The sequence below is a fragment of the Lynx canadensis genome, chromosome A1 (assembly GCF_007474595.2).
Source record: "Lynx canadensis isolate LIC74 chromosome A1, mLynCan4.pri.v2, whole genome shotgun sequence".
In the NCBI taxonomy this organism is placed as follows: Eukaryota; Metazoa; Chordata; class Mammalia; order Carnivora; family Felidae; genus Lynx; species Lynx canadensis.
Genome location: NC_044303.2, coordinates 55,721,928 through 55,748,445, shown reverse-complemented (window position 1 = coordinate 55,748,445; position 26,518 = coordinate 55,721,928). Strand labels below are relative to the sequence as shown.

At 36.9% G+C, this 26,518-nt stretch overlaps 1 long non-coding RNA gene across 1 annotated transcript; it reads left to right on the top strand.

Annotated features, from left to right (window-relative positions):
• Positions 1 to 7,265: 7,265 nt before the first annotated feature.
• On the top strand, positions 7,266 to 22,938 carry LOC115527999. The gene is made up of 3 exons (XR_003973127.1): positions 7,266 to 7,276; positions 11,812 to 11,815; positions 22,853 to 22,938. It is a non-coding gene; the product is annotated as an uncharacterized LOC115527999 (long non-coding RNA).
• Positions 22,939 to 26,518: the final 3,580 nt, after the last annotated feature.

Sequence of the window (26,518 nt, the reverse complement as noted above, 5' to 3'; positions counted from 1 at the left end):
GGGAGATTATCCTGGATTATCCAGCTGGGCCTAACAGAATCACAAGGGTCCTTATAAGTGGAAGGGGATGGCAAAAGAAAAAGCACCTGAGAGATGGTACCATGATGAACACTCAGCTCAGTGCTGATGCAGATGAAGTTTGGGCCATGAACCAAGGAATGGGGCAGCTTCTTGAAGATGGAAAAGTCTAGGAAATGGACTCTTCTTTCAACCTCTAGAAGAAATTCAGTCCTGTTTGCTAACAGGCTATCAGTTTTAGCCCACTTATACTAATTTTGGACTTTCAACCTCCAGAAGAATGCAAATAAAATATTTCTTTGGTTGTTGAACATGGGGAAAATTTACCTGAAGTAGATGAAATTTTTCTTAAAAGGAGAAATATTTGATGCCTGAGCTGCTAACTTATGTGTGGAAATATACTTAAGCAATGGTGAAGTCAATTCATAGATGGACAGTTATAACAAACTAAAAGTGTATTCATAAACGGTTATAACAAATAGCTACTTTGGCTTTTTCCCTAGTTTGCCTAAGCAGGAACACTCCTAGGTATATGAGAGACAATATTGTATAATGGCCAAGAGCACTATGCACAAGAGTTCTGGCTTTGTCACTTAGGGGCAGTTGTGGAAACTTGTTGTGATTCATACGTAAAAGAGTGATAATAAAACACTACCTACCTTTTAGGGTTGATTTGAGAATGAGAGACTGTACTAACTATATTAAAATACACTAATAGAAAATGCTTAGTACACTGCCTGGTCCATAGTAAGGGAAATATAAATGATAGTGACATTTATTTATTTTTGAGAGACAGAGAGAGACAGAGCATGAGCAGGGGACAGGGAGACAGAGAGAGAGGACGACAAAGAATCCAAAGCAGGCTCCAGGCTCTGAGCTGTTTAACACGGGGCTCAAACTCACGAACCGCGATATCATGATCTGAGCTGAATTCAGATGCTCAACTGATTGAGCCGCCCAGGCGTCCCACATTTGTGTTCTTTTAAAAGCCACTAAATTTGTGGTAGTTTTCTTACAGCAGAGATAGGAAACAATTACATCTATTGTAGGACAAACAAAACTTTACTATTCTTAGATTTTTGCCTGATACTGTGACAAAAGGATTAATAAGAGAAAACCAGTTCATTAACAAGTGCAGTAGCCATCAGGCAGGAGAAACCTAAACAAAAAGTAACTCAAAACAGGGAGTCAAAACTCCAGCTTATATAACATCTTCAACAAAGAACAAGGCATTTATAGAGAAATGGCAGGACAAAAGAAAGTAGTTTTAGGCTTCCAAATGCAGCAAACTGTGGTAAGTATATGATAAGGAACAAATGGAGTAAACGTATGTTTGCAGATTCCTCTGGTGCCATCTCTGGGCTGATGAGTCTTGTCTCCAGTAGAGGGAAAATCTACACCCTTCCTTAGGCAGAAAAGGGGAAAGTAGACAGAGCTTCTCTTGTATTTGCTGCTTCTTATTTGCCTTCAGTTCAAAAGAATTTTTAATGTCAATAATTTGAGGGTGACACATTCTGGTTTCCTTCACTACTATATACTAGTATCTTTGCTAAGTGTTAGCAATAGATGATGAAACAAGCCAGAAAAGCATCCTTGTCCTGTAAGAGCCTAGCTTTTAGGTGTTGCTACAAGAAATTAAAAAAAAAAAAAAAAAGGTTACAAGCAAGCAAAATTAGATTGAAAGTAACTATCAAGGAAAGGAAAAGCAGGGTGTTGAGTCTGCAAAAAAAGAAACAGTTACTTAAGTAGGTCTGCAGTTTGCAGTGGGCTAGAATCTTTCAGAAGACAACACAGACACTGGTAACTATAAAGCTGGAGTCAACTATGCTCAGAATACTGTAAAACAGCATTTCCAAGACAGAACAGTGAGCTCACAAATTGTAAAGAGTAGAGGAGCCTGATGCTCAAAGAACAGAATTCTGGCATTTTGACAAGAAAGAGCTTACCAAGTAAAAGGGTGTAAGTGTTGATTTGGGAAAAGCAGTTGAAGGTAGATTCTCATAAGTCAGCATAGGTAGTTTAGACTTTAAAAAGTAAAATGAAAACCATCAAATGATTTAAGAAAGGGAGTAACACTATCACATCACATATATTTTTTAATGCTTATTTATTTTTGAGAGAGAGAGAGAGAGCATGAACGAGGGAAAGGTAGAGAGGGAGAGAGAGAACCCCAAAGCAGGCTCTGTGCTGACAGCACAGAGACCTATGCGGGGCTTGATCTCACAAATCCTAAGATCATGACCTCAGCAAAAATCAAGAGTCAGATGCTTAATCAACTGAGCCACCCAGGGGCCCCCACATATATTTTTAAGATGACTTCCTGCAGATGGGTAATGCTGAATGGAACATGAATAAAAGGAAGAAAGTATGGTGGCTTTGATTATTTTAATTGCAATAAAATGCAGACAGTTCAATAAAAATAGGACAAGAATTGCTAATGTAATGGATGGGGGAGGTGAAAGAGGGAAAAAGTATGAGTTATTATTAGGTTTCTAATTAACTGGATAGATGCCAATGCAATTTGCTAGAAGGGGATAGATCTGCTAAGGAACAGTTTTGGGAGCAAAATATGGAGTTTAATTTTGATAGGTTAACCATGAGAGGATTAGGAAAAATCTAGATTAAAATATTAAGTTATTCAACAAATGTATTTATATATACATACCTATAAGTATATATCTGTAGAGACTCATACACACATCAATCAAACACATACATGAAATATATATATATATATATGAAAATTAATGAGTAGGCCTGTGTTTTATTTGGATTTAAAAAGATAAATGTACAATGTCACTAATATTAATTATTAACATAATCTATTGAGTTTATTAGTAATAGATTCTTGAGGCTATAGTTAATGAGCTGTTATCATGTCAGTGACAAAAAATGGTAAAATCAGATACAACTCTAAGTGAACTCTAAGCTTACATTTATTATTATAAGATTATAAACCAACAGTTATTGGAACCAGTTAAAAGAAAGCAAAAAAATAACACTGGTGTTACTGGAACATTTTTGTTATTTTTAAATAGGTTATATATTTTAGCTATCAAGGCAGATAACATATTGGACTTAAGTAAAATTGTATGATAACTGGTCTGTAAATATTCATTAATATGCTTACCTTCTTTCCAAACACTAATTGTTAAGTGCTTTGAATACTCAAAAGCATTTGTGTCCTGTCAAGTTTTCTGCTATTGGCATGTGGCATATGGTGCTAATCAAATTTCATCAAGGATAAATTAAAGATATTTACGGTTTATGATTATAATTTTACAAGTGTGAAACATCTGCCAAAGCCAAGGAGAAGATCAGTGCAGGATTTGTGTGTAACACCACAGGAATAGATGAGATAACTCAGGAAGTGTAAAGTAAAAACGAAAGAAAGCAAGAAAGCAAGCAAGCAAGAAAGAAAGAAAGAAGGAAAGAAGTTAGGAAGGAAAGAAATAAAGGAGGGAGGGAGGAAGAAAGGAAGAAAGAGAAAGAAAAGAGGACTCAGGACTAGACCCCTAGGATCGTCTTCACGGCAAAACACTGAGTAAACTACAAATGGCAAATGAAGTAGGAAGAAAACCTACAGAGTCCACTTCTGCATTAAATAAGCAGTTGAGAAAGATGAGGACAGAGGTCTATACCAAAATGTAAACAGTGGTCTCTAAAATGTCATTCTCTGAGATGAAACGTCCATGGAATTCCCCATAAGGAACAATGGGTAAAAATCGGATTGCTGATTAAATGCAGGGCCTGGACTTCCCCAGTTTCGTTCAGTAGGTGAGGGCATTTTTTATCCTGTCTGCACAGTACAGGCACAATTAGCAGTTTGCCTACAATGAAGAGAGGATGTGGATACACCTGTGCAAATGAAAACTAGGCCTGATAATTGACTTTTGACATAATCACTAATATATCTAATTTCATTTCTGAATTATATAACCGTCTTCTCTAGGAGGGAATAATTTGTACCTTGGGATAATTTCTTAACTGAGCAAAATGGAATAAAGATTTCAATAATTCTTTATTATGTGTAAGCTAAAATTTATACCCCTAATTTAGGATTCAGTATTCTTTACAGCCCCATCCTAGCTTTCACTGAAAACAACCTTCTATTATCCTTTACATGGATTTTGTAGCTACCAACTAATTACAAAACATGTGTATTCTTAATCAAATCTGACATCCTTATTCCGCTTGCTAACTACCTAAACACCCGTCATTTTAATAAACCTTTTAAGTTGAAGTGTAACCTTCATACAGAAAAACCATACTAATGATAAATGAACTCAATGGATTATTTCAAAATGAAGATATCATTGTAAACACCATGTGGGTCAATAAAGAGAACATTGCCTGCATACCACAAAAGCCTCCTTATGTCCCTTTCCTATCACTATCTTTTGTCTCCTCCCGGATAGAAACAATATTAAATTATAATGAATTTTTACCAGTTTTCAGGTTTATATAAGTGGATTCATAGAATATGTTATTATTTTGTGAGTGCCTTCTTTAACCAATGTTAAGTTTCATCTATGTTATACCTGACTGGCAATGTTTACTTTTTATTACTGCATAGTTTTTATCCAATGATTGTACTTCATTTTATCTATTCAAATTTGATGGGCAATTGCAATTAATACTTCTATTAATATCTATATATATGATGAGACTGTCTGTATACATTTAAACTAAGATACAAACTTTCTAAATGACCTGACATCATTCACAGATTCAGGGGAAGGAATCCACTGCTAAAAACCATAAAATCAGCAGTGTGAATACAAGAAAGAGTGATTATCATCACAAAACAAAATGCATACACACACACACACACACACACACACACACACACACCTAATAACAATGAGGAGACTAGTAAGAAACAAAGTCATAAAGTAGATGGGACCCACATCTTGTGGGTCTTGTTGTCTAAGGTAACTGAGTTTGCATTTGAATGAGAGATGCTGAAAGATTTTTTTAAATCTTTCTGAGGTATGATTAACATATAAAATGCTAGTTATAACATACATTACGGTTCAAGCTAAGGATGCTGATGATGTGTTCTGTGTAGTTACAGTGAAGATGAAGAGTAAAATGGATCCATGAATGAGGTATTGTTGATAAATCAGCTGGCAGGGGGAACATCTGAAGAATAAAAGAGGCATCAGCCATTACTCTGAAGTTCTAAATTGAGCAACAAAGCACAGATAGCCACTATTTTCCAAAGACTAGAGAGAGGAGGTTCAGAATTGATGATGGACAAAGTAAGGGGGAAAAAAACAAAACTTAGGTGACTTCAATATAAGGAAAATTTTCAAATTACCCATCTAGGAGATAACTTGGTATTTCAATCAATAGAAGACAAAGGATATGGAAGAAAGCTATATATATTGCCCACATATTAAATATTAGTTCCTGTTACTGTGTAGGTTTAAAACTTTATAAATACATAGTTTATTTTAAAACAGTTCTTGGGGAGCCTGGGTGGCCCAGTGGACTGATCAATTTCAGCTCAGGTCATGATTTCATGATTCCTGAGCTCCAGCCCTGCATTGTACTCGCTGCTGTGAATATGGAGCCTGCTTCGGAATTTGTTCCCCTCTATCTCTGCCCCTCCACCACTCATTCTCTCTCTCCCTCTCTCTCTCTTTGTCTCTCTCAAAAATAAATTTTAAAAATATTTAAAATATTTCTGTAGTGTAGCTAATAAGAGGGCTAGTAATATGGTGATGTAAAAGAGCTTAAGAAATTCTCCATGACATGTTTTTCTCATAAAATGTGATGAGTCAGGATCACATATAGTTTTTTGGAATTTGTATTATATTTTTCTTGTCTCTCCAAGTGTCTTCTCCCTAGGATATCATAGCACTCTTTCACAGTAATGTTCCAGTGTGATTACTCTGACAAAGAGATGACTGTATCGCAAATTAAGAGCCAAGGAAAAAAGAGTTTGGTGCCAAGACAATCATGGATATTGGTAACAAGGGTGAAGCACAATCTTTGCAGTAAACATAGTATATATTATGTTCTGTTTTTTTATCAAAGAAAGGTAGACTCACAAATCAAATAATCTGATTTTTTTTTTCCTTAGAAATGAATGAATTGTCAGAATGTAAAAGAGTAGATTTCTAGGACATTTTCCAGTTTCCATTAAAAAATGAGGTACTTGAAAAACCTTTATAGGGGCGCCTGGGTGGCGCAGTCGGTTAAGCGTCCGACTTCAGCCAGGTCACGATCTCGCGGTCCGTGAGTTCGAGCCCCGCGTCGGGCTCTGGGCTGATGGCTCAGAGCCTGGAGCCTGTTTCCGATTCTGTGTCTCCCTCTCTCTCTGCCCCTCCCCCGTTCATGCTCTGTCTCTCTCTGTCCCAAAAATAAATAAACGTTGAAAAAAAAAAAAAAAAGAAAAAAGAAAAACCTTTATATATAGATTTTTAAATGGTCAGCAATAATGTGAAAATTTCCTTTACATAAATATACATCCACAGTTTAATAAAATGGTAACTTTGTGGCACTCCCCATATTAAGAAGTGAAATGATAGTGTCATAAACACTCTGAAATGCAATTAACATGAAATTACATTAAATTACTGTGTCTTTGTTTTTGCTTTTACTTCTTCACATGAGTATAATATTTTTTACTGACTTAACATGTTTAGTTCAGTTTTTGTTCAGTTTTTTTTTAAACTTTCAGAGGCCTCTCCAATGACCTCTTTTTTTCTTAAGTTTTCATTACAATTCCAGTTAGTTGACATAGAGTCTTTTTTCAGGTGTACAATATAGTGATTCAACACTTCCATAAAATACCTGGTACTCATATTTTTCTTGAGTAAATCATCTTTTTCATCATTTACTCTACAATTCATACATTTGAAAAAAGTAATATTATTGTCAACTACTAGCAGTAATTATGAATACAATGACTTGTAAACCTCATCTTTGTTCTCTGAAATAGGTTTTTAATGTAATTTGCTCTCTCTAATTTGTGTATGTGCTTAAATATAATTAATTATGGTGATAACATAATAAAATCAATAAATTTGATGTTATAGTATTTTTTTAAAAAAATAGTTTTACCCTGAATAAAAAACACATTTTACAAACTTGTTTTAAACTATAGGACCACTGAGAAGCATTTCCGATATAAATACTGTTAATGATTATGTTCTTTATGTTTAAAAAAGAGTAAATAATCCTATTAATAGTGCAACTATATTTGTGTGTGTGGTACATCTATAAATGTGCTTTTGTGTGTGTCAGTGTGGGTGTAGCTTCAGAGTTTACAAATTACTCTCATATACTGATAGAATGAGATTTTGATCTGTTAACTAATGAGCTTTCATTCTCATTCATTCCTTGCTCTATGCTACTCCCTGCCCCTAGGCCCTCTGGACCTTTTAGACTTTGTTTGTTTGTTTGTTTGTTTGTTTGTTTGTTTTCATGGCTTAGGAAAGTAACTTGAGAATGAAACAAGCTCTTAACTTTAAAAATTTTTTAACATTTATTTATTTTTGAGAGATGGAGAGAGACAGAGCATGAGTCGGGGTGAGGGGGCAGAGAGAGACACACAGAATCTGAAGCAGGCACCAGGTTCTGACCTGTCAATATAGAGCCCGATGCAGACCACGAGATCATGACCTAAAGAAGCTCTTAACTTTTAATATTATATACAGTTATAATCAGAAAAGTTAAGAATCTGTACATGATAGATAGATATACAGAGAGAGAGAGAGATTTCCTAAATCTGACACAGTTTTTGTCTCCCTCCTTCTCACTAAGAGCTTTTAAAATGAGAACTTTTCTTGTCTTAGTGAAACAAAGTAGTCAAGTAGGACATCAGAACACACTGAAGCTGGAATAGGTCTCAAGAGAACTGCTCTCTGCTTCTCTGACTTGAAGCTAAGCTTTCAAATGATAGTTTATAGGTAGAACAAATTAAAGGCCAGCTATTTTGGAAACCTGCTGAACAAGGTTATGGCAGCCTCATTTTCTGGTTAAGATTCAGGAAAGTAGGTAAACCTCACAGAGAAGAAACAATACCCAGGCTAAAATACAAATAGTAAGGGTTATGTAAGATAGTCATGTACAAAATATAAGCAGATGGAATGAAAGCAAAGTCCCTCTACAGCCCAGCAAGGAAAAAGCAGCAAGATGATCTTTCCTTTTAATTAAGAGAATATGGCACTGAAGCCAGGAAAAAAAGAAAGGACTTGTAATCAGAACAGAATGTGGTAGTGCATGCAGGAAGAAAAGAAATGTGGAGACAAGGTGAGAAGGCAAACATCTAAGCTGATGCCAGCATGAAGGACCAGATATGAAAATGGGCGACTTAGTGGATACTAATTGGAAATACAACAACCAAGGACAAGAGACTAGATGCTCTTTCCATATAGGTGCTTCTTACAAGACAAAGTCAAAAGAGACAAAAAAATAACAAAAAATATGTTGACTAGAACTGATTTATCCTAAATTGTATAGGTTTTATTTTATTCTATAACCAGAGAGAAGTATAGTTTGTTATTAAAATAAAGCCCATTCCCATGAATCTGAGCTAGTTGTTACAAAAATGTGACGCTTTGATTTACATTAAGCATTTAACTGAAAAATGGAGAAGTTAAGTGACTTTAAAAAGTTAAAAATCTAGGGGCGCCTGGGTGGCGCAGTCGGTTAAGCGTCCGACTTCAGCCAGGTCACGATCTCCCGGTCCGTGAGTTCGAGCCCCGCGTCGGGCTCTGGGCTGATGGCTCAGAGCCTGGAGCCTGTTTCCGATTCTGTGTCTCCCTCTCTCTCTGCCCCTCCCCCATTCATGCTCTGTCTCTCTCTGTCCCCCAAAAAATAAATAAACGTTGAAAAAAAAAATTATAAAAAAAAAGTTAAAAATCTATATACATTAACAAAGGTAATGTTTAAATACAGGTGTTCACAAAGTGTGAGTATTAAGTGTCAATATTAATAAGAAACGTTGAAAGCCATTTTAGAAGGCCAACTAGTATATACTATATATAGCATAGTATATATATAGTATATCAGATACAGTATATCTGACCTCCTAATAGTCAAACCTTATGTAATACCATCTATTTGTGTATGGACTGGACCAACTGACTTGGTTCTAATGAATTAAAATATGACTCAAGCAATGAGATGTCATTTCTGAGATGAATTATAGAAGACTCAGACTTCCATCCTCCTAGCATTCCTTCTCTAGCTCTTCTTACATAATTCCATGATAAAGAGGACTACATGGGAGTGAGGGACTGAGGATGACCACTAGTTCACCAGTCAGTGAGAGACAAAGACTAACAGTCCAACAGCTATATGAGTGAGCTTAAAAGCAAATGCTTCTGCAGTCAAGCCCTTGGATGATACCACAGACTCAGAAAATACTTTGATTGCAGCCTATAGGAGACTGAAGCAGAGGACCCAAGGAAGCCAAGTAATTCCTAACCCACAAAAAACTTTGAAATAATACATTTTGTTTTAAGCTAAATAATAAATAAATAAATAAATAAATAAATAAATAAATAAATAAGCAAGCAAGCCAGGCTAGTTGGAGAAGCCAGACCAAAACCAGAAGGGTGGGGCAGAGACATGGTCACAGTTCAGGGGGTAGAGCAGAGGCATGTTCAAACCCAGAGGGTAGGACAGGGGCAGGGAAGAGGATGATGGGACAAGACCCAGGGGGCAGAGCAGGGCCTTAAAAAAATATTAAATCTAGATCTTCTTCTAACTATATATCTAGAGCAAGGTTCACTAGTGCAGTGAATTCTCCCAGTGATGGAGACATAATGACCCAGAATGATCAAGTACAACATGGAGAGAAACTATATAAGAGTTTGAGATTTTAACTGTGCAAAGAAGGACCAATTCCTGTGTTTGAATTTATTTATGCTAACAATAAATTATAACTAATAATTTTTATCCCTTCCCATTCATCTGAAGTTATCATTTACTATGCATTCTTAACTATGCTATATATTATGAAACTGAATTGCTTAATTTTATTTTGAGCATAGAAAATGAAATATCATATCAAGGGAAAAGTTTACCAGGTATGTGGAATTTATATCCATATTCTGATTTATGTACAATGACTAAGACAATTTAAAAATCAAGATATCTAGCTTCTCATGATTTTTTTCTATGTAATTGAGCATCATTTTTTTCAATAACTACATATTTAAGGAGGAAAAGCATTAAGATCCCACATTTTCCTGGTAATTATATGAACATCAGGGACTATGAGTTTATTAAAGCACAGAGAAAAGAGTTTCAGTGTCATGGGATGCTTTTAGTTATTTGTACTCCATGGAGAGATCTGGACTCTAAAAACCAAATATTAAACAATAAAAACAAAAAAATAAAATGTGCAAATTTCTGTATGGTAATTGAGTTTTAAATGCCTAAGTTACATGACTTTAATCAAGACTAGTGGGTTTTACCCAAAAGCTATTTCCAAACCAAGGAGAGAACCGAGTAAAGGCTCATCATTTCTCTATAGAGATAATTTATTGTTCTTTGGGCTACCAGCATGATACAACCATATCCAAGGGATTCTTGAATAGAATGTGAAGATTTCATGAATTGGAATGAGAAAAATTATACTATACTTTTATTACTCTTTATTATTCTCTCATTGAAATTTAACATTTCTTCCAATTACATATCTGTCATAAACTACATTAGTAAGATCAATACCATGACATTTTTTAGAAATAGATGTCACAGATATTTATATACCATATTACATTTGTTGCATATATCTCTTAAAAATCATTTATGCTTGTCACTATTTTGAAATTACAGTATTTATTAACATGACACTGCATCATATTATTAAATGCATTAATATAGAAGCATATAAATTTCCATATTACAAAAATTTTAATAGCTACATGTTAACAGAATTGTTTCCCCCTTACAATCCATGTCTCTTTGTAGTTTTTAAACACTATTCTGAAAAGTAGCCCATAAGCCTTACCATATTGCAAAAAAAAAGGCCATTGCAAAAGAAAAGAAAAGTTAGAAAGGAGATATGAGGAAGAGGATGGGGATGGGTAAGGAGAAGACTGGAATTGGGGAAGGAGAGAGGAGAGAAAGAAATGAGGATAGGGAAAGCAGTGACAATGGAGAAGAAGATATCACTGATTCTTGCGATTTTACTTTCCCTTACCTCACTTAGAACTGGCAGAAGAAATAGGGGTGGAAAATAGAACAGCTCTGAACTTTTTGCGTTTGTTATGAAAATCCCTCACTGCTGAACCTCACACAAAAGCTTTTCAAGGACCCACTCTACAGAGAGAAGCTCACCATTTTTTTTGAGAGAGAAAAAAAGAGAATGCATGAGTGGTAGAGGTGCAGAGAGAGGGAGAGAGAGAATTCCAAGCAGGCTCCACACTGTCACAATGCAGAGTCTAACCTGGGGCGCATTCTCACCACAAGATCATGACTGCAACATCATGACCTGAGCTAAAGTCAAGAGTCTAATGCTCAACCGACTGAGCCACCCAGAAGGCCCAGAGAAGTTCACTTTATGTTTCTACAGTCTAAATGTGTTTCTCACATGAGTAATGGTAAGTGAAATTCTGAAATGTTTATTTCAGCTCTCAAATTCTTATGCCCAAGGAAGGAATCCTAATCTACTCATCAGTATTTATAGATATGTGTATGTACTCTCGGAATTGGGGGCTCTGTCTGCCCTGAGAACTGTTTTGATTTGTTCTTTCCTCTTTCTTCTCTCTTCCTTCATATTTCACTCCTTAGGTCCTCCTTCCCACTTCCTATTTCCAGCCTGAGCACTGTCTCTCCCTGTCTCTCTCTCCCTCTCTCTCTCTCTCTCTCTTTCTCTCTCACACTCCCTCTCTCTCTTCCTCCCTCCTTCCCTTCCTTCCTTCCTTCCTTCCTTCCTTCCTTCCTTCCTTCCTTCCTCTAAATACTATAGTCAATTTACTCTCAAAATAACCTAGGCTAATATACTTATCTAGAGAAACAGTTTCACAAATTAATAGTTTTTAAGTTTTATGTGTCATAAACTTTATGCTTTATAATTTACTGAAAAATCTCTTTTTTATCTGACAAGGCTTGTTATAAATAGGTGTAGATATTAAAAACAAGCCCTCCAAATGTAGAGTTGCTTTCTTTTTTCTGAAAACTGTCTCTACAACAAATGCTATATGCATGCTACAAATACATTCACACACATAGTTAAAGTCTTCAAATGTTTATGTAGATTCTTTAAACATAATCTGAATACGGTGCTTGCAATAAAACCTAATGTTTTTGTTCTAACAAAGTACATTTAATGTAAATATAGAAGAAATTTTATTTATGTCTCTTGGTAACTACCTACAGTCTGAAACATTTGCACCATAATTATTTTCATTGTACATGTGTTTCACCGACCTGCCACTATTAAATTCTTAAATCATGTGTTAGCAAGGCATCCCCAGTGTTTATGATAAAAAATACAATAAATAGAAACATTACCATAAAATGGTTGAGGAATTTATTACAGCCATGATCTTAAAAAAATCCAGTCTCCTAATTTTCAAACTCAGGCTTTTATATGTTTAATACATAACATTTTCAGACTTCATAACTTTTATTAAAACTTTGTTAATTTTTCACCTCCTTGTGAAGTTTGAAATATGTCCACATATTTTTCCACAGGTTAATAAGATGTGTTTGATTTTTGCCTGATTTCCTGTATCATCATCTTGGAATAATTTCACCTCTCTTAAAATATTTAATACAGTCATTTTACTTCATTTTTTTCCAAAAGGATACTTATTTGGTGAACATATTAAGTATGAAATCATACACATTTGTATGAATGTGCATTCTGAGTGTGAATCAGCAAAACATGTGATGTCTATAAGTAGTATCCATTATATCCCTCCATTATCAAAATATGACACTCACCAACAGCTGAAGCTTCTTCGTGTATGTCTTTTTCTCTTGCTAGGAACTATTATTTGTTTCTATTCCTTCCTTCTCTCTCCCTGGTATTTACCATTTACCATATTTTCCTTATGTGGTCATTTTCTCTGGATTGTGAATGAACATAATATTTTTTGTGACTCTTCTGTGCCAGAAAATAATTTCAAATATTGAACTTGATTACTCTGTGAATGCAGATTTTCTTGAATCATATTCAATGGATTTTATTTGGGTACTTATTAGGTCCTAGGTCCTATATTTGACACATTTTTTTTTTTCAACGTTTATTTATTTTTGGGACAGAGAGAGACAGAGCATGAACGGGGGAGGGGAAGAGAGAGAGGGAGACACAGAATCGGAAACAGGCTCCAGGCTCCGAGCCATCAGCCCAGAGCCTGACGCGGGGCTCGAACTCCCTGACCGCGAGATCGTGACCTGGCTGAAGTCGGACGCTTAACCGACTGCGCCACCCAGGCGCCCCGACACATTTTTTATTAAAAATGTAATATTAACTTATCATCAAAAGCTTACACATAATGATGCATATGTTTAGAAGGGAAGCAAATACATACATTACAGAAATATCACAAGTACATTTATAGAGGAAGGTACATGAAAGTCGACATGGAGATATATCAAACCTCACTGATACCCTCCCCAAAAATTCTTTAAAATGAGGAACAGAGGAGCACCTGGGTGACTCAGTTGGTTAAGCTTTCAACTCTTAATTTGAGCTCAGGTCGTGATCTCACAGTTCAAGCATGGTTCGAGCCCCATGCCAAGTCCTGCCCTAACAGCACAGAGCCTGCTTGGGCTTTTCTCCTTCCCTCTCTTTCTGCCCCTCCCCTGCTCACACTTGTTCTCTCTTTCTCAAAATAAATAAACTTTAAAAAAATAAAATGAGAAACAGAAATTCATTACAAATAATGAAAAATATATGTTAACACTCAGGTGAACAGTATAATTTACAATTGTTGCAAAAATTGAGTTTATCCTGCATTTAACAAAATATAGGTTATATTTATATACTTATTTGTATATTTGATTCTGTATCAAAGTCTGAATCTAGTGATTATCTGTTTTATTTATTTCAACATTACAATGTAAAGTAATGTTATTATTTTGAATTTCATGTTTGATCTTTATATGAAAACCATAAAGAGAACTGTTTTTTTTCCAAAAATAATCAAGAGATGCTCAATTGTCTAAAGAACTTTTCAACCCATTTTTTCATGCATCTACCTGTTATTTTCTCCAACTTTTTCTCTTACTGTGATTTTTAGCACTTCTCTAGGACCATTTTCATATAATTGATAAAACTATTTTGGGGCTGCATTGGTAATTTTACTTTGCAATTGATTTACACTGTATATTTACTATAAATCCTACAATCAGTAAGTAATGGATTCACAAACAGATTGATGCTATAAGTAAGGAACACAATCCATATTTGAAAAAAAAAAGTTGTTTCAGAGAGGTCTAATTTAACAAGTTGCCATTTAATATTTAATTATCATGACCTTTTTTTTTTCAATGTACAATGGTAACTCAAGTAAAGAATCCTTGTAAAATGAGGATTAGAGAGAATAGGAAAGTAGTAGGAGAGGCAAAAGGAGGCCAGAACATTCGAGACAGGTGAGGTGAAATAACAAAAAGCATGGATAGTAAAATGTATTTATAAAGCAAATTATATAAATGCTGTTACATAATGGTTATGTATGTAGTAGTAGAAATATATGTATGAGGTAATATAGATAAAAGTAGAGGCAACTCTAACATACTAAAAAAGAATGTATTCTATCATAAAAGGAATGAAATATCATTGAAAAGGTTCCAACCAGGAATGACGTGGCCAGATTGTGTTTAAGATAGAGACTTGTCTGGCAGGAAGATGAACTGACCTAATGAGGAAAAACTGGAGGAAAAAAGACAAGTTAGGAAGTTACAGCAATCATTAGGAGGAGTGGTGTATTAAGGTTCCATGATACAGAAAATTAACCATCACAGGCAGTCAGGACAAAGATAAAGGGATTAATTTACTATGTAACAAAGAAGCAAAACAAGCAAACTTATTGACTATATGTCAAAAGTTTTAAAAACGGAAGAGTTAAAGACAAATTTCTGACTGGGGAGAGTAAAAGATGATGAAGTCAGAGAAAGAAAAGTGAAGATGAACAGAAGAAACAGATTTGGGGTAGGCATTTGTAGAATATAAAATGCCTGTGGCAAATGCACAGGGTTATACAGCAGGAAAATGGGTCTATGAGTAGAAGCAAATTTGTGAGAAGTGTGCTAAGAAATTGTATGTTTGTCGGTCCTTGTCTGATATGTATTATTGTAAATAAAGGAAAGGAAAGGGAATGCTAAAAGTGATTTTAAAAAAGTGGGTTGAAGTGGATATATATATACAAAACTTAATAAAAATAAAGTAAAATTAATAGTTCAGAGAAAGATAATGGGATTGTTTTTATATAAGACATCCAGATAATCTGAAAAAAAAATGGTGATGATCCAAAATGTTTGCCTGCAGAGAGTGGCTAGGGAAGTGCAGGGCTGTATCTGGACAGGAGAAAGACCTCGAACTGATACTGAGAGGGATCAGATCTCTAACTGTGGGGCTTCCTTCAGACTGGAGCCGGCTCCCTGTTCTCTCACCCTGGGAGGAGGGGAGCCAGGCCTTGGTGCGGTTGCAGGTCAGGGGTTCAGTCCGCAGCTGGAGAAAGTGGTTCCCTCCCTGGAGGGCTGCGCAATAGCACAGAACCTGCCTGCATTCACCACACACCACAGTGGCTAGGCTGAGGGCTAAGTCTGCAGGAGGATAAGGCCACCGTTTCCCTGGAGTGCCATGGGAAAAGACAAAGCCTGCCTGCGATGGCCACCCAGGTGGCTCCCAGGGAGGGCGGTGGCTCCCAGGGAGGGCAGCGGCTCAGTCCGCAGTAGGAGAAGGTGGTCCTCCCTGAAGTGAAGGTGCACAGACAAAGCCAGCTGGAACCACATATCACAGCACTGAGAGGCGCTTCCCCAGTGCCAGAGCGCACAGATAGGGACTCTGAATCCTAGCCAAGTGCTGGGTCAGCGGAGTTGGCAGAGCGAGAAGGACTGCCTCATCTGTGCCGGCGGCACAGTGAGGACGACTCAAACAGAGTCCACCAGGTCTGGCTTGGTGGAGAAGAGACTGGGGGATCACTATCCCCCCCCCCCACCTTCCCTGACCATCACCACCAAGGCAGGGCCTCGGGGATCACTCCTGGATCCTCAGGGATCCACTCCAGTGGAGGTGGGTTCAGATTACATCAAACCACGCCCCTTTGTGCTGGGTTAACTGGGTATCCACCACAGTGGCACAGACCCTGTGGACAGGTACTCCCAACAAGCAATGCAGCATTGCCTGGATTAACTCTAGGTCAATTCTGGATATATAGATATATTCTCCCTCCCCGCCCCCATTTCTCCTCCTTATCTCTTCCCTCCCTTAGGCTGGTTACTCTAGTTATTGGTCTCTCTAAACAGATATATTTAATCTATTGTCTTGATACATGTTCTACACCTCCTTTTTTTACACTCCTCTCTCTCTCTCTCTGGAATAACAAAGCCATATAGCTATTTTATCTTCGTTTTCCCCGCCTCCTTCTTTATTGTCCTTTCTCTCTCTCTGGATTAAGCCTTTTAGTCTCTCTGCCTAATCAATGTTTATTTTTTCTCTCCCCCCCCCACCCCCGCATTTCTCTCTTTGTATGTGCTTTTCCATCAGCACCACCTCCACCCTCTTCTTTACTTGTAGTCAGTGTTTTGGGGTTTTTTGTTTTTAGTCTTTAGTTTTTTGTTTTTCTTTATTTGTTTGTTGGTGTTATTTGTTTGTGTGTTTGTGTGTTTTTGTCTCCTGTTTGTCTGTTTTCCTTTACAGGGCTACTCCAAGGAACAAACTGAAGCACATCTAGTGAGGGTCCAAAATATTACTACAAGTAGGGTAATAAAATAACCAAAGCCACAACAACAGGAAGCAAGTAACAATACCTGAAAAAACACCTCTTGAAGGGCCAGGCCCTGGACACTATATGACCCTCCTTTAATATAGCAGTGCTCGCAGGTGAAGAGTACACAAGCTTTTAAAACACATAAGGGACAGAAAACTAGCCAAAATGACAAAACAGAAGAATTCTCCTCAAAAGAAATTCCAGAACTAACAGCAGCTAATGAATTCATCAAAACCGATTTAACCAATGTAACAGAACAAGAATTAAGAGTAATAGTCATAAAGTTAATCGCTGGGCTTGAAAAAAGCATAGAGGACAGCAGAGAACCTATTGCTATAGAGATCAAGGGACTGAAAAATACTCATGATGAATTAAAAAATGCTATAAATGAGGTGCAAAATAAAATGGAGGTGGCCACTGAACAGATTAAAGGGGCAGAGGAGACAATAGATGAATTAGAAGATAAAATTATGGAAAAAAGAGGAAGCTGAGAAAAAGATAAAAAATTCCAGGAGTACAAGGGGAGAATTAGAGAACTAAGTGATGCAATCAAATAGAACAATATCCGTATCATAGGCATTCCAGAAGAAGAGCGAGAGAAAGGGGCTGAAGGTATATTTAAACAAATCATAGCTGAGAACTTCCCAGACCTGGGGAAAGAAACAGGCATTGAAATCCAAGAAGTACAGAGAACTCCCTTCAGACGTAACTTGAATCGATCTTCTGCATGACATATTATAGTGAAACTGGCAAAATACGAGGATAAAGACAATTCTGAAAGCAGCTAGGGATGAATGGGCCCTAATATACAAAGGTAGACACATAAGGATAGTAGCAGGCCTATCTACTGAAAGTTGGCATGCCAGAAAGGAATGATAGGAAATCTTCAATGTGATGAACAGGAAAAATATGCAGCCAAGAATCCTTTACCCAGCAAGTCTGTCATTCAGAATAGAAGGAGAGATAAAGGTTTTCCCAAACAAACAAAAACTGAAGGAATTCATCACCACTAAACCAGCCTACAAGAGATGCTAAGGGGGACTCTGTGAGTTAAATGTTGCAAGGACCACAAAGTACCAGAGACACCACTAGAAGCATGAAAACTACAGATATCACACTGACTCTAAGCCCATATATTTCAATAATAACACTGAATGTAATTGGACTAAATGTTCCACCCAAAAGACATAGGGTATCAGAATGGATAAAAAAAACAAGACCCATCTATTTGCTGTCTACAAGAGACTCATTTTATTTTATTATTTTTTTATAAAGTATTTTTCTTAATTTTTTTTAACGTTTATTTATTTTTGAGACAGAGAGAGGCAGAGCATGAACAGGGGAGGGGCAGAGAGAGAGGGAGAAACAGAATCTGAAACAGGCTCCAGGCTCTGAGGGGTCAGCACAGAGCCCGATGTGGGGCTCGAACTCACGGACCGTGAGATCATGACCTGAGCCGAAGTCGGCCACCCAGGCGCCCCTACAAGAGACTCATTTTAGACCTGAGGACACCTTCAGATTGAAAATGAGGGGATGGAAACTATCCATCATGCTACTAGAAGTCAAAAGAAAGCTGGAGTAGCCATACTTATATCAGACAAACTAGACTTTCAATTAAAGGCTGTAACAAGAGATGAAGAAGGGCATTATATAATAATTACAGGGTCTATCCAGTTAACAATTATAAATGTCTATGTGCCGATTATGGGAGCCCTCAAATATATAAAACAATTAATCACAAACATAAGCAACCTTATTGATAAGAATGTGGTAATTGCAGGAGACTTCAATACTCCACTTACAACAATGGATAGAACACCTAGACAGAGAATAAATAAAGAAACAAGGGCCCTGAATGATATATTGGATCAGATGGACATGAAAGATATGTTTAGAACTCTGCATCCCAAAGCAACAGAATATACTTTCTTCTCCAGTGCACATGGAACATTCTCCAAGACAGATCATATACTGGGTCAAAAAACAGCCCTTCATAAGTACACAAGAATTGAAGTCATACCATGCACACTTTCAGATCACAATGCTATGAAACTTGAAATCAACCACAGAAAAAAGTCTGGAAAACCTCCAAAAGCGTGGAGACTAAAGAACACCCTACTAAAGGATGAATGGGTCAACCAGACAATTAGACAAGAAATTAAAAAATAAATGGAAACAAATGAAAATGAAAATACAACAATCCAAATGCTTTGGGATACAGCAAAGGCAGTCCTGAGAGGAAAATACATTGCAATCCAGGCCTATCTCAAGAAACAAGAAAAATCCCAAATACAAAAATCTAAGAGCACACCTAAAGAAACCAGAAGCAGAACAGCAAAGATACCCCAAACCCAGCAGAAGAAGAAAAATAATAAAGATCAGAGAAAAAATAAATAATACAGAATCTAAAAAAAAAAACTGTAGAACAGATCTATGAAACCAAGAGTTGGTTTTTTGAAAAAAATAAACAAAATTGATAACCTCTAGCCAGGCTTCTCAAAAAGAAAAGGGAGAAGACCCAAAGGATAAAATCATGAATGAAAATGGAATTATTACAACCATCTCTCAGAAATATAAGCAATTATCAGGGAATACTATGAAAAATTATATGCCAAAAAACTGGACAACCTGGACAAATTCCTAAGCACTCACACACTTCCAAACTCAAACAGAAAGAAATAGAAAATCTGAACAGACCCATAACCAGTGAAGAAATTGAATCAGTTATTAAAAATCTCCCAACAAATAACAGTCCTGGATCAGATGGCTCCCCTGGGGGGAATTCTACCAGATTTTTAAAGCAGAGATAATACCAATCCTTCTCAAGCTATTCCAAAAAATAGAAAGGAAAGGAAAACTTCCAGACTCATTCTACGAAGCCAGCATTCCTTTGATTCTAAAACCAGAGACCCAGCAAAAAAAGAGAACTACAGGCCAATATCCCTGATGAATATGGATGCAAAAATCATCAACAAGATACTAGCAAATCGAATTCAACAGCATATAAAAAAATTATTCACCATGATCAAGTGGGATTCATTCCTTGGCTGCAGGGCTCGTTCAATATTCAGAAATCAATCAACGTGATACATCACATTAACGAAAGAAAATATAAGAACCATATGATCCTCTCAATCAATGCAGAAAAAGCAACTGGCAAAATTCAGCATCCTTTCTTAATAAAAACCCTCGAGAGAGTTGGGATAGAAGGAACATACTTAAACATCATAAAAGCCATTTATGAAAAGCCCACAGCTAATATCATCCTCAATGGGGAAACCTGAGACTTTCCAGCTGAGATCAGGAACATGACAGGGATGTCCACTCTCATTGCTGTTGTTTAGCATAGTGTTGGAAGTTCTAGCATCAGCAATCAGACAACAAAAGGGAATCAAAGGCATCAAAATTGGCAAAGGCATCAAAATTGGCAAAGATGAAGTCAAACTTTCACTTTTAGCAGATGACATGATACTATACATGGAAAACCTGATAGACTCCACCAAAAGTCTGCTAGAACTGATACATGAATTCAGCAAAGTCTGCAGGATACAAAATCAATGTACAGAAATCAGTTCCATTCTTATACACTAACAATGAAGCAACAGAAAGACAAATAAAGAAACTGATCCCATTCACAATTGCACCAAGAAGCATAAAATACCTAGGAAGAAACCTAACTAAAGATGTAAAAGATCTGTATGCTGAAAACTATAGAAAGCTGATGAAGGAAATTGAAGAAGATACAAAGAAATGGAAAAATAGTATGTGCTCATGGATTGGAAGAATAAATATTGCTAAAATGTCAATACTATCCAAAGCTATCTACACATTCAATGCAATCCCAATCAAAATTGCACCAGCATTCTTCTCAAAGCTAGAACAAGCAATCCTAAAATTTGTATGGAACCACAAAAGACCCCGAACAGCCAAAGTAATTTTGAAGAAGAAAACCAAAGCAGGAAGCATCACAATCCCAGACTTTAGCCTCTACTACAAAGCTTTAATCATCAAGACAGCATGGTATCGGCACAAAAACAGACACATAGACCAATGGAATTGAATAGAGACTCCAGAATTGGACCCACAAATGTATGGTCGACTAATCTTTGACAAAGCAGGAATTTTTTCCAATTGAAAAAAGGCAGTCTCTTTAACAGATGTTGCTGGGAGAACTGGACAGTACCATGTAGAAGAATGAAACTAGACCACCTTCTTACACCATTGACAAAAATAAACTCAAAATGGATGAAGGACCTGAATGTGAGACAGGAAACCATCAAAACCCTAGAGGACAAACCAGGAAAAAAACCTCTCTGACCTCAGCCACAGCAATTTCTTACTTGACACATCTCCAAAGGCAAGGAAATTAAAAGCAAAAATGAACTACTGGGACCTCATGAAGATAAAAAGCTTTTGCACTGCAAAGGAAACAATCAACAAAACTAAAAGGCAACTGATGGAATGGGAAAAGATATTTGCAAATGACATATCAGACAAAGGGCTAGTATCCAAAATCTATAGAGAACTCACCAAACTCCACACCCGAAGAATAAATAATCCAATGAAGAAAAGTGCAGAAGACATGAATAAATACTTCTCTAAAGATGACATCCAGATGGCCAACAGGCACATGAAGAGATGAACAACGTCACTCGTCATCAGGGAAATACAAATCAAAACCACACTGAGATATCACCCCACACTGGTCAGAGTCGCTAAAATGAACAAATTAGGAGACTATAGATGTTGGAGAGGATGTGGAGAAACGGGAACCCTCTTTCACTGTTGGTGGGAATGCAAACTGGTGCAGCCTCTCTGGAAAACAGTGTGGAGGTTCCTCAAAAAATTAAAAATCGATCTACCCTATGACCCAGCAATAGCACTGCTAGGAATTGACGCAAGGGATACAGGAGTGCTAATGCATAGGGGCACTTGTACCCCAATGTTTATAGCAGCACTTTCAACAATAGCCGAATTATGGAAAGAGCCTAAATGTCCATTAATTGATGAATGGATAAGGTAGTTGTGGTTTATATATACATTGGAATACTACTTGGAAATGAGAAAGAATGAAATCTGGCCTTTCGTAGCAATTTGGATGGAACTGGAGAGTGTTATGCTAAGTGAAATAAGTCAGGCAAAGAGTGACAGACACCATATGTTTTCACCCATATGTGGATCCTGAGAAACTTAACAGAAGACCATGGGGGAGGAGAAGGGGGAGAAAAAGTTACAGAGAGGGAAGGAGGTAAACCATAAGAGACTCTTAAATATTGAAAATAAACTGAGGGTTGATGGGGGTCGGGGGGGAGGGGAAAATGGGTGATGGGCATTGAGGAGGGCACCATTTGGGATGAGCACTGGGTGTTGTATGGAAACCAATTTGACAATAAATTTCATATTTTAAATTTTTTTTTTCAACCTTTATTTATTTTTGGGACAGAGAGAGACAGAGCATGAACGGGGGAGGGGCAGAGAGAGAGGGAGACACAGAATCGGAAACAGACTCCAGGCTCCGAGCCATCAGCCCAGAGCCTGACGCGGGGCTCGAACTCATGGACCGCGAGATCGTGACCTGGCTGAAGTCGGACGCTTAACCGACTGCGCCACCCAGGCGCCCCAATAAATTTCATATTTTAAAAAAATTAAAAAATAATTTAAACAAATGAAAAAAATAGGTTATACAGATCAGCACAAAAAAAAAAAAAAAAAAAAAAAACCAAAATACTTGCCTGCAAAAAATGTCAATCTAAGCCCGTACTTCAGATTAGCTAACATTTGAAATACAAGTAGTAGTTGGAGCAATGACAATAAATAAATTTCTTAGGAAAATTATTTTCCTAAGGGTACAATTTTAAAGAGAAAAATAGAGATCAATAATGACTTTGCAAAGATATTATGTAAGAGATGAAGGAAGACCTCAGATTGAAGTATGTTAAGAAGTAAGCACAGATAGGGGCGCCTGGGTGGCGCAGTCGGTTAAGCGTCCGACTTCAGCCAGGTCACGATCTCGCGGTCCGGGAGTTCGAGCCCCGCATCAGGCTCTGGGCTGATGGCTCAGAGCCTGGAGCCTGTTTCCGATTCTGTGTCTCCGTCTCTCTCTGCCCCTCCCCCGCTCATGCTCTGTCTCTCTCTGTCCCCAAAAAAATAAATAAACGTTCAAAAAAAAAATTAAAAAAAAAAAAAAGAAGTAAGCACAGATTAAAAATAATAATGTCTTCTGGGGCACCTAGGTACTCAGAGGCATCCGACTCTCAGATTCGGCACAGATCATGACCTCACTCACGATTTTGTGGGTCTGAGACCTTCATCGGGCTCTGCGCTTGGTGTAGAGCCTGCTTGGCATTTTTTCTCTCTCTCTCTCTGCCCCTCCCCTACTCCTGCTGTCTCTGTCTCTCTCAAAATAAATGAACTTAAAAAAAATTTTTTTTAAATGATGCATTCTGTTTCATGGTAAGCTATCATAGGGTGCAGAGATATGGGAAGATTCTTTTGTTTTGGTGGGGTGGGGAAGGCCTGAGCATCTTTCTCATTTGGCTTCAACAGCAAAATATCAATAGATCTAAGGTACTGAAAACGGTTTTAAATGGGATAGGTATGGATTGGACCAGAAAAACCAGTGAAAGAACTGAAAGAAGAGAGACCTCTGAGAAGGATGCATGTGCATGTATGTGTGTGTGAGTTTGTGTCTTTACAGAATTTACTTTCAGCACAAAAATACTGAAATGATGCAGTTTCTGCCCAACGACTAATTTTCTTGGAGGAAGTAGGAGATGGTTACACAGGGAAGTGCTAATATCAGCAGAAGAGTGCAGATGTGCAAATATCACTGAAATATATGAAGGGACAAAATCATTGAAGAATAGTACCAATTGCCCTACACCAATTAGAAATCATTGATCTGGAGTCATCCAGCAGTACAGGAGTCTCTAAGAATTACTAACTATTGGACAAAGAGCTGAAGGGAAAACTGTAAAATTGATTAAGCCTTAGAATTTTCAAGCATATTTCCCCCTTTTTGTTAAGCAAACATATATGATATATACATAATTTCTGCATGTATCAGTTGTAAATGAATCCAGTAAATGCAATCTCTATACAGGGATGCGCTGAATGGTAAATCAATTCTTGGTTTCATTTTTCTTAGACTCACTTTGCCTTCAGAGAAAGTGCAGGGACTAGGCACTGACACTAGTAGTAAAGACCAGAAAATAGAAGTAAATCCAAGATAATAGGTAAAACTGTATTTGCTATGCTCTCAGTGGGTAACTGTCTCTGAGAAAGGCTGCTTCAAATTTGCTTTCTAAAAACAGTGGAATTATATATAGAGTTCAGGAATCATTGTTGAAAATTCCTGCTGTTTTTGTAGGAAACATGATAGAGACACAGATTTGTACAGAAACACTTTTCCAAAAATAGTGCTTTCTTCTGAGGACTTGGCCTTTAAGTGAATGTCATTTTCTGTACAGAAGAGTAAAAATGACCAGAAGGTTTTCATATATGACTCCAAAGGTGCAAAGTGATGACATGATAATACAGAATCAATGTAGATAAACACGAAGCTAAAAAAAAAAAACAGATCATTCAATTCATGCCCCCAATTTCTCTCTCTCTCATTTTCTCTCTCTCTCTCTCTCTCTCTCTCTCTCTCTCTCTCTCTCTCACACACACACACACACACACACACACACACACACACACACACACACAAGGTACAGTTGGAAAGAATAACCAATATTTAGATAATTTCTCTTTTATTTTAATCAGGGAAGCAGCTATGAATCCTCATCAATCAATAGGCCTTTAAAATTTTCCTATCACCATAGGAGTAGCTTTACCAGTAGTTCTCTAGGTGGTTTTATTTAAAATTACTGCTAGATGCTTCTAAAGAGAGAAAAACTATCTGATTCTACTGTGTTTGCACACTGCTGACACAAATGGCAACAATCACTGCAGCTATCCATGAGATTATGGTTAATACCATCTTGGGTTCATCAACCTAAGCCTGTGTGTTCCCTTTTCCACTACAATATACATGCCTGTCTTTCCATTTTTTTTTATGACACTGTCTTAAGTGCAAGTTTTCTATCATTTCTAAAACAGAACTCTAACGCCAATGTTCAGCTTCTAAAAATGAGTATGACTTTACTGGCTATTTTATTCAGTATCTGTCCTGGTTGTTTGGTGCCTGTACCATATTCGTTATCATGTATTTCATTTAAATTGCCTATTGCATGATCTGTACATTTAGATGTATTTAATAGCTCCTTTCCCTCCAACTGACTAACTTTTCCAGAAGGTACTTTGAAAATTCTATTTATGTTCAACAAGTGTTCCCCTGAATGTTACTCCTTGATTTTATTAAACTATCACTTGGTTCTTATTTCCCTTAACACCTGAAAGTATTAGTTTTTTGCATGCTACATATAACTCAGAGTACAGAAGTGGCACTAGTATCACCCTTGCTTCCGAACATTATTTTCAAAATATTGCTTTTCCATCCTGTGTTAAAAATTCTGGTTCCACTGAGTAACATGTTATGTTTCTATGATGTTCCCATGACCTTTATATAAGGATTACTGATTTACTTTCTGCTAAACCTATATCCTCCTTTGATAGCTCAAGCTCTGTATCACATCCTTCTACTATATTAAAACTCCTCTCATTAACATACCTTATTTAAGCATACATGAAAATAGACATTCCATCACAATTTTTCTCTTCCATTCTTCTTCAACAACCCATTTCCAGTTTTGAGGTTAAATTTTTCATCTCTCAAACAATCATCTAAATCACAAACTCAAAAACAAGCTATCTTCTAATTCTACCTCTTAACTTGCAGTATGCTTATTCAAGTATGTTCTCTCCAAATGTTTGTTTGCTTCATCAGGTTTTCCATCCTCTAACACACTCACCCCCAGCCCATCATCAATTTCATGTATTTGATCTTTTTTTAAGAGCTCATGTCATTGATATACTCTTAATATGCTTGATTCTCTGACAAAATATTACACTTTTATCATCTAAGTTTATATCAACACTATTTAAAGGCAACCATCTGTCTTATCCATATGCAAGAAGTAAGGTGCTTCTAATGAAAACAAAATCACATAAATTGGAATAAAACTATGACTTAAATTGTTCATTATCAGTCTCAATTAGGCTCCAAACTTTCTGAAAATATTACTATGATCAGATCCAGGAATCCTACGGTAAAATTGTAGATGGCATCTCGCAAGAGTTTTGGTCAAAGCAAGGTCAGAGGTGCTCGTGAAAGACGACATTCACACTTTGGGAGAGTCAAGAGACTTCACACCCCTGCACTAAGGAGAAAATCCACAGATCTAAAAACGCTGAGGCTTCTTGCGTTGTAGTGAAGAACTTTCTGAGACCACTGTTCCTATTCATATTAGGTACTCATTTTATCACCTTAACTGACACCATATGTTAAAGGTAGATAAAATCTCCCTTAAAATGTCCACAACCTAACCTCTGGAACCAGAAAAAATGTTGCCTCACATAGCAAAAATGTCTCTCTAGATGGTACTAAGTTATGAACACAGATGTGGGGAAATTATTTTGGATTATTC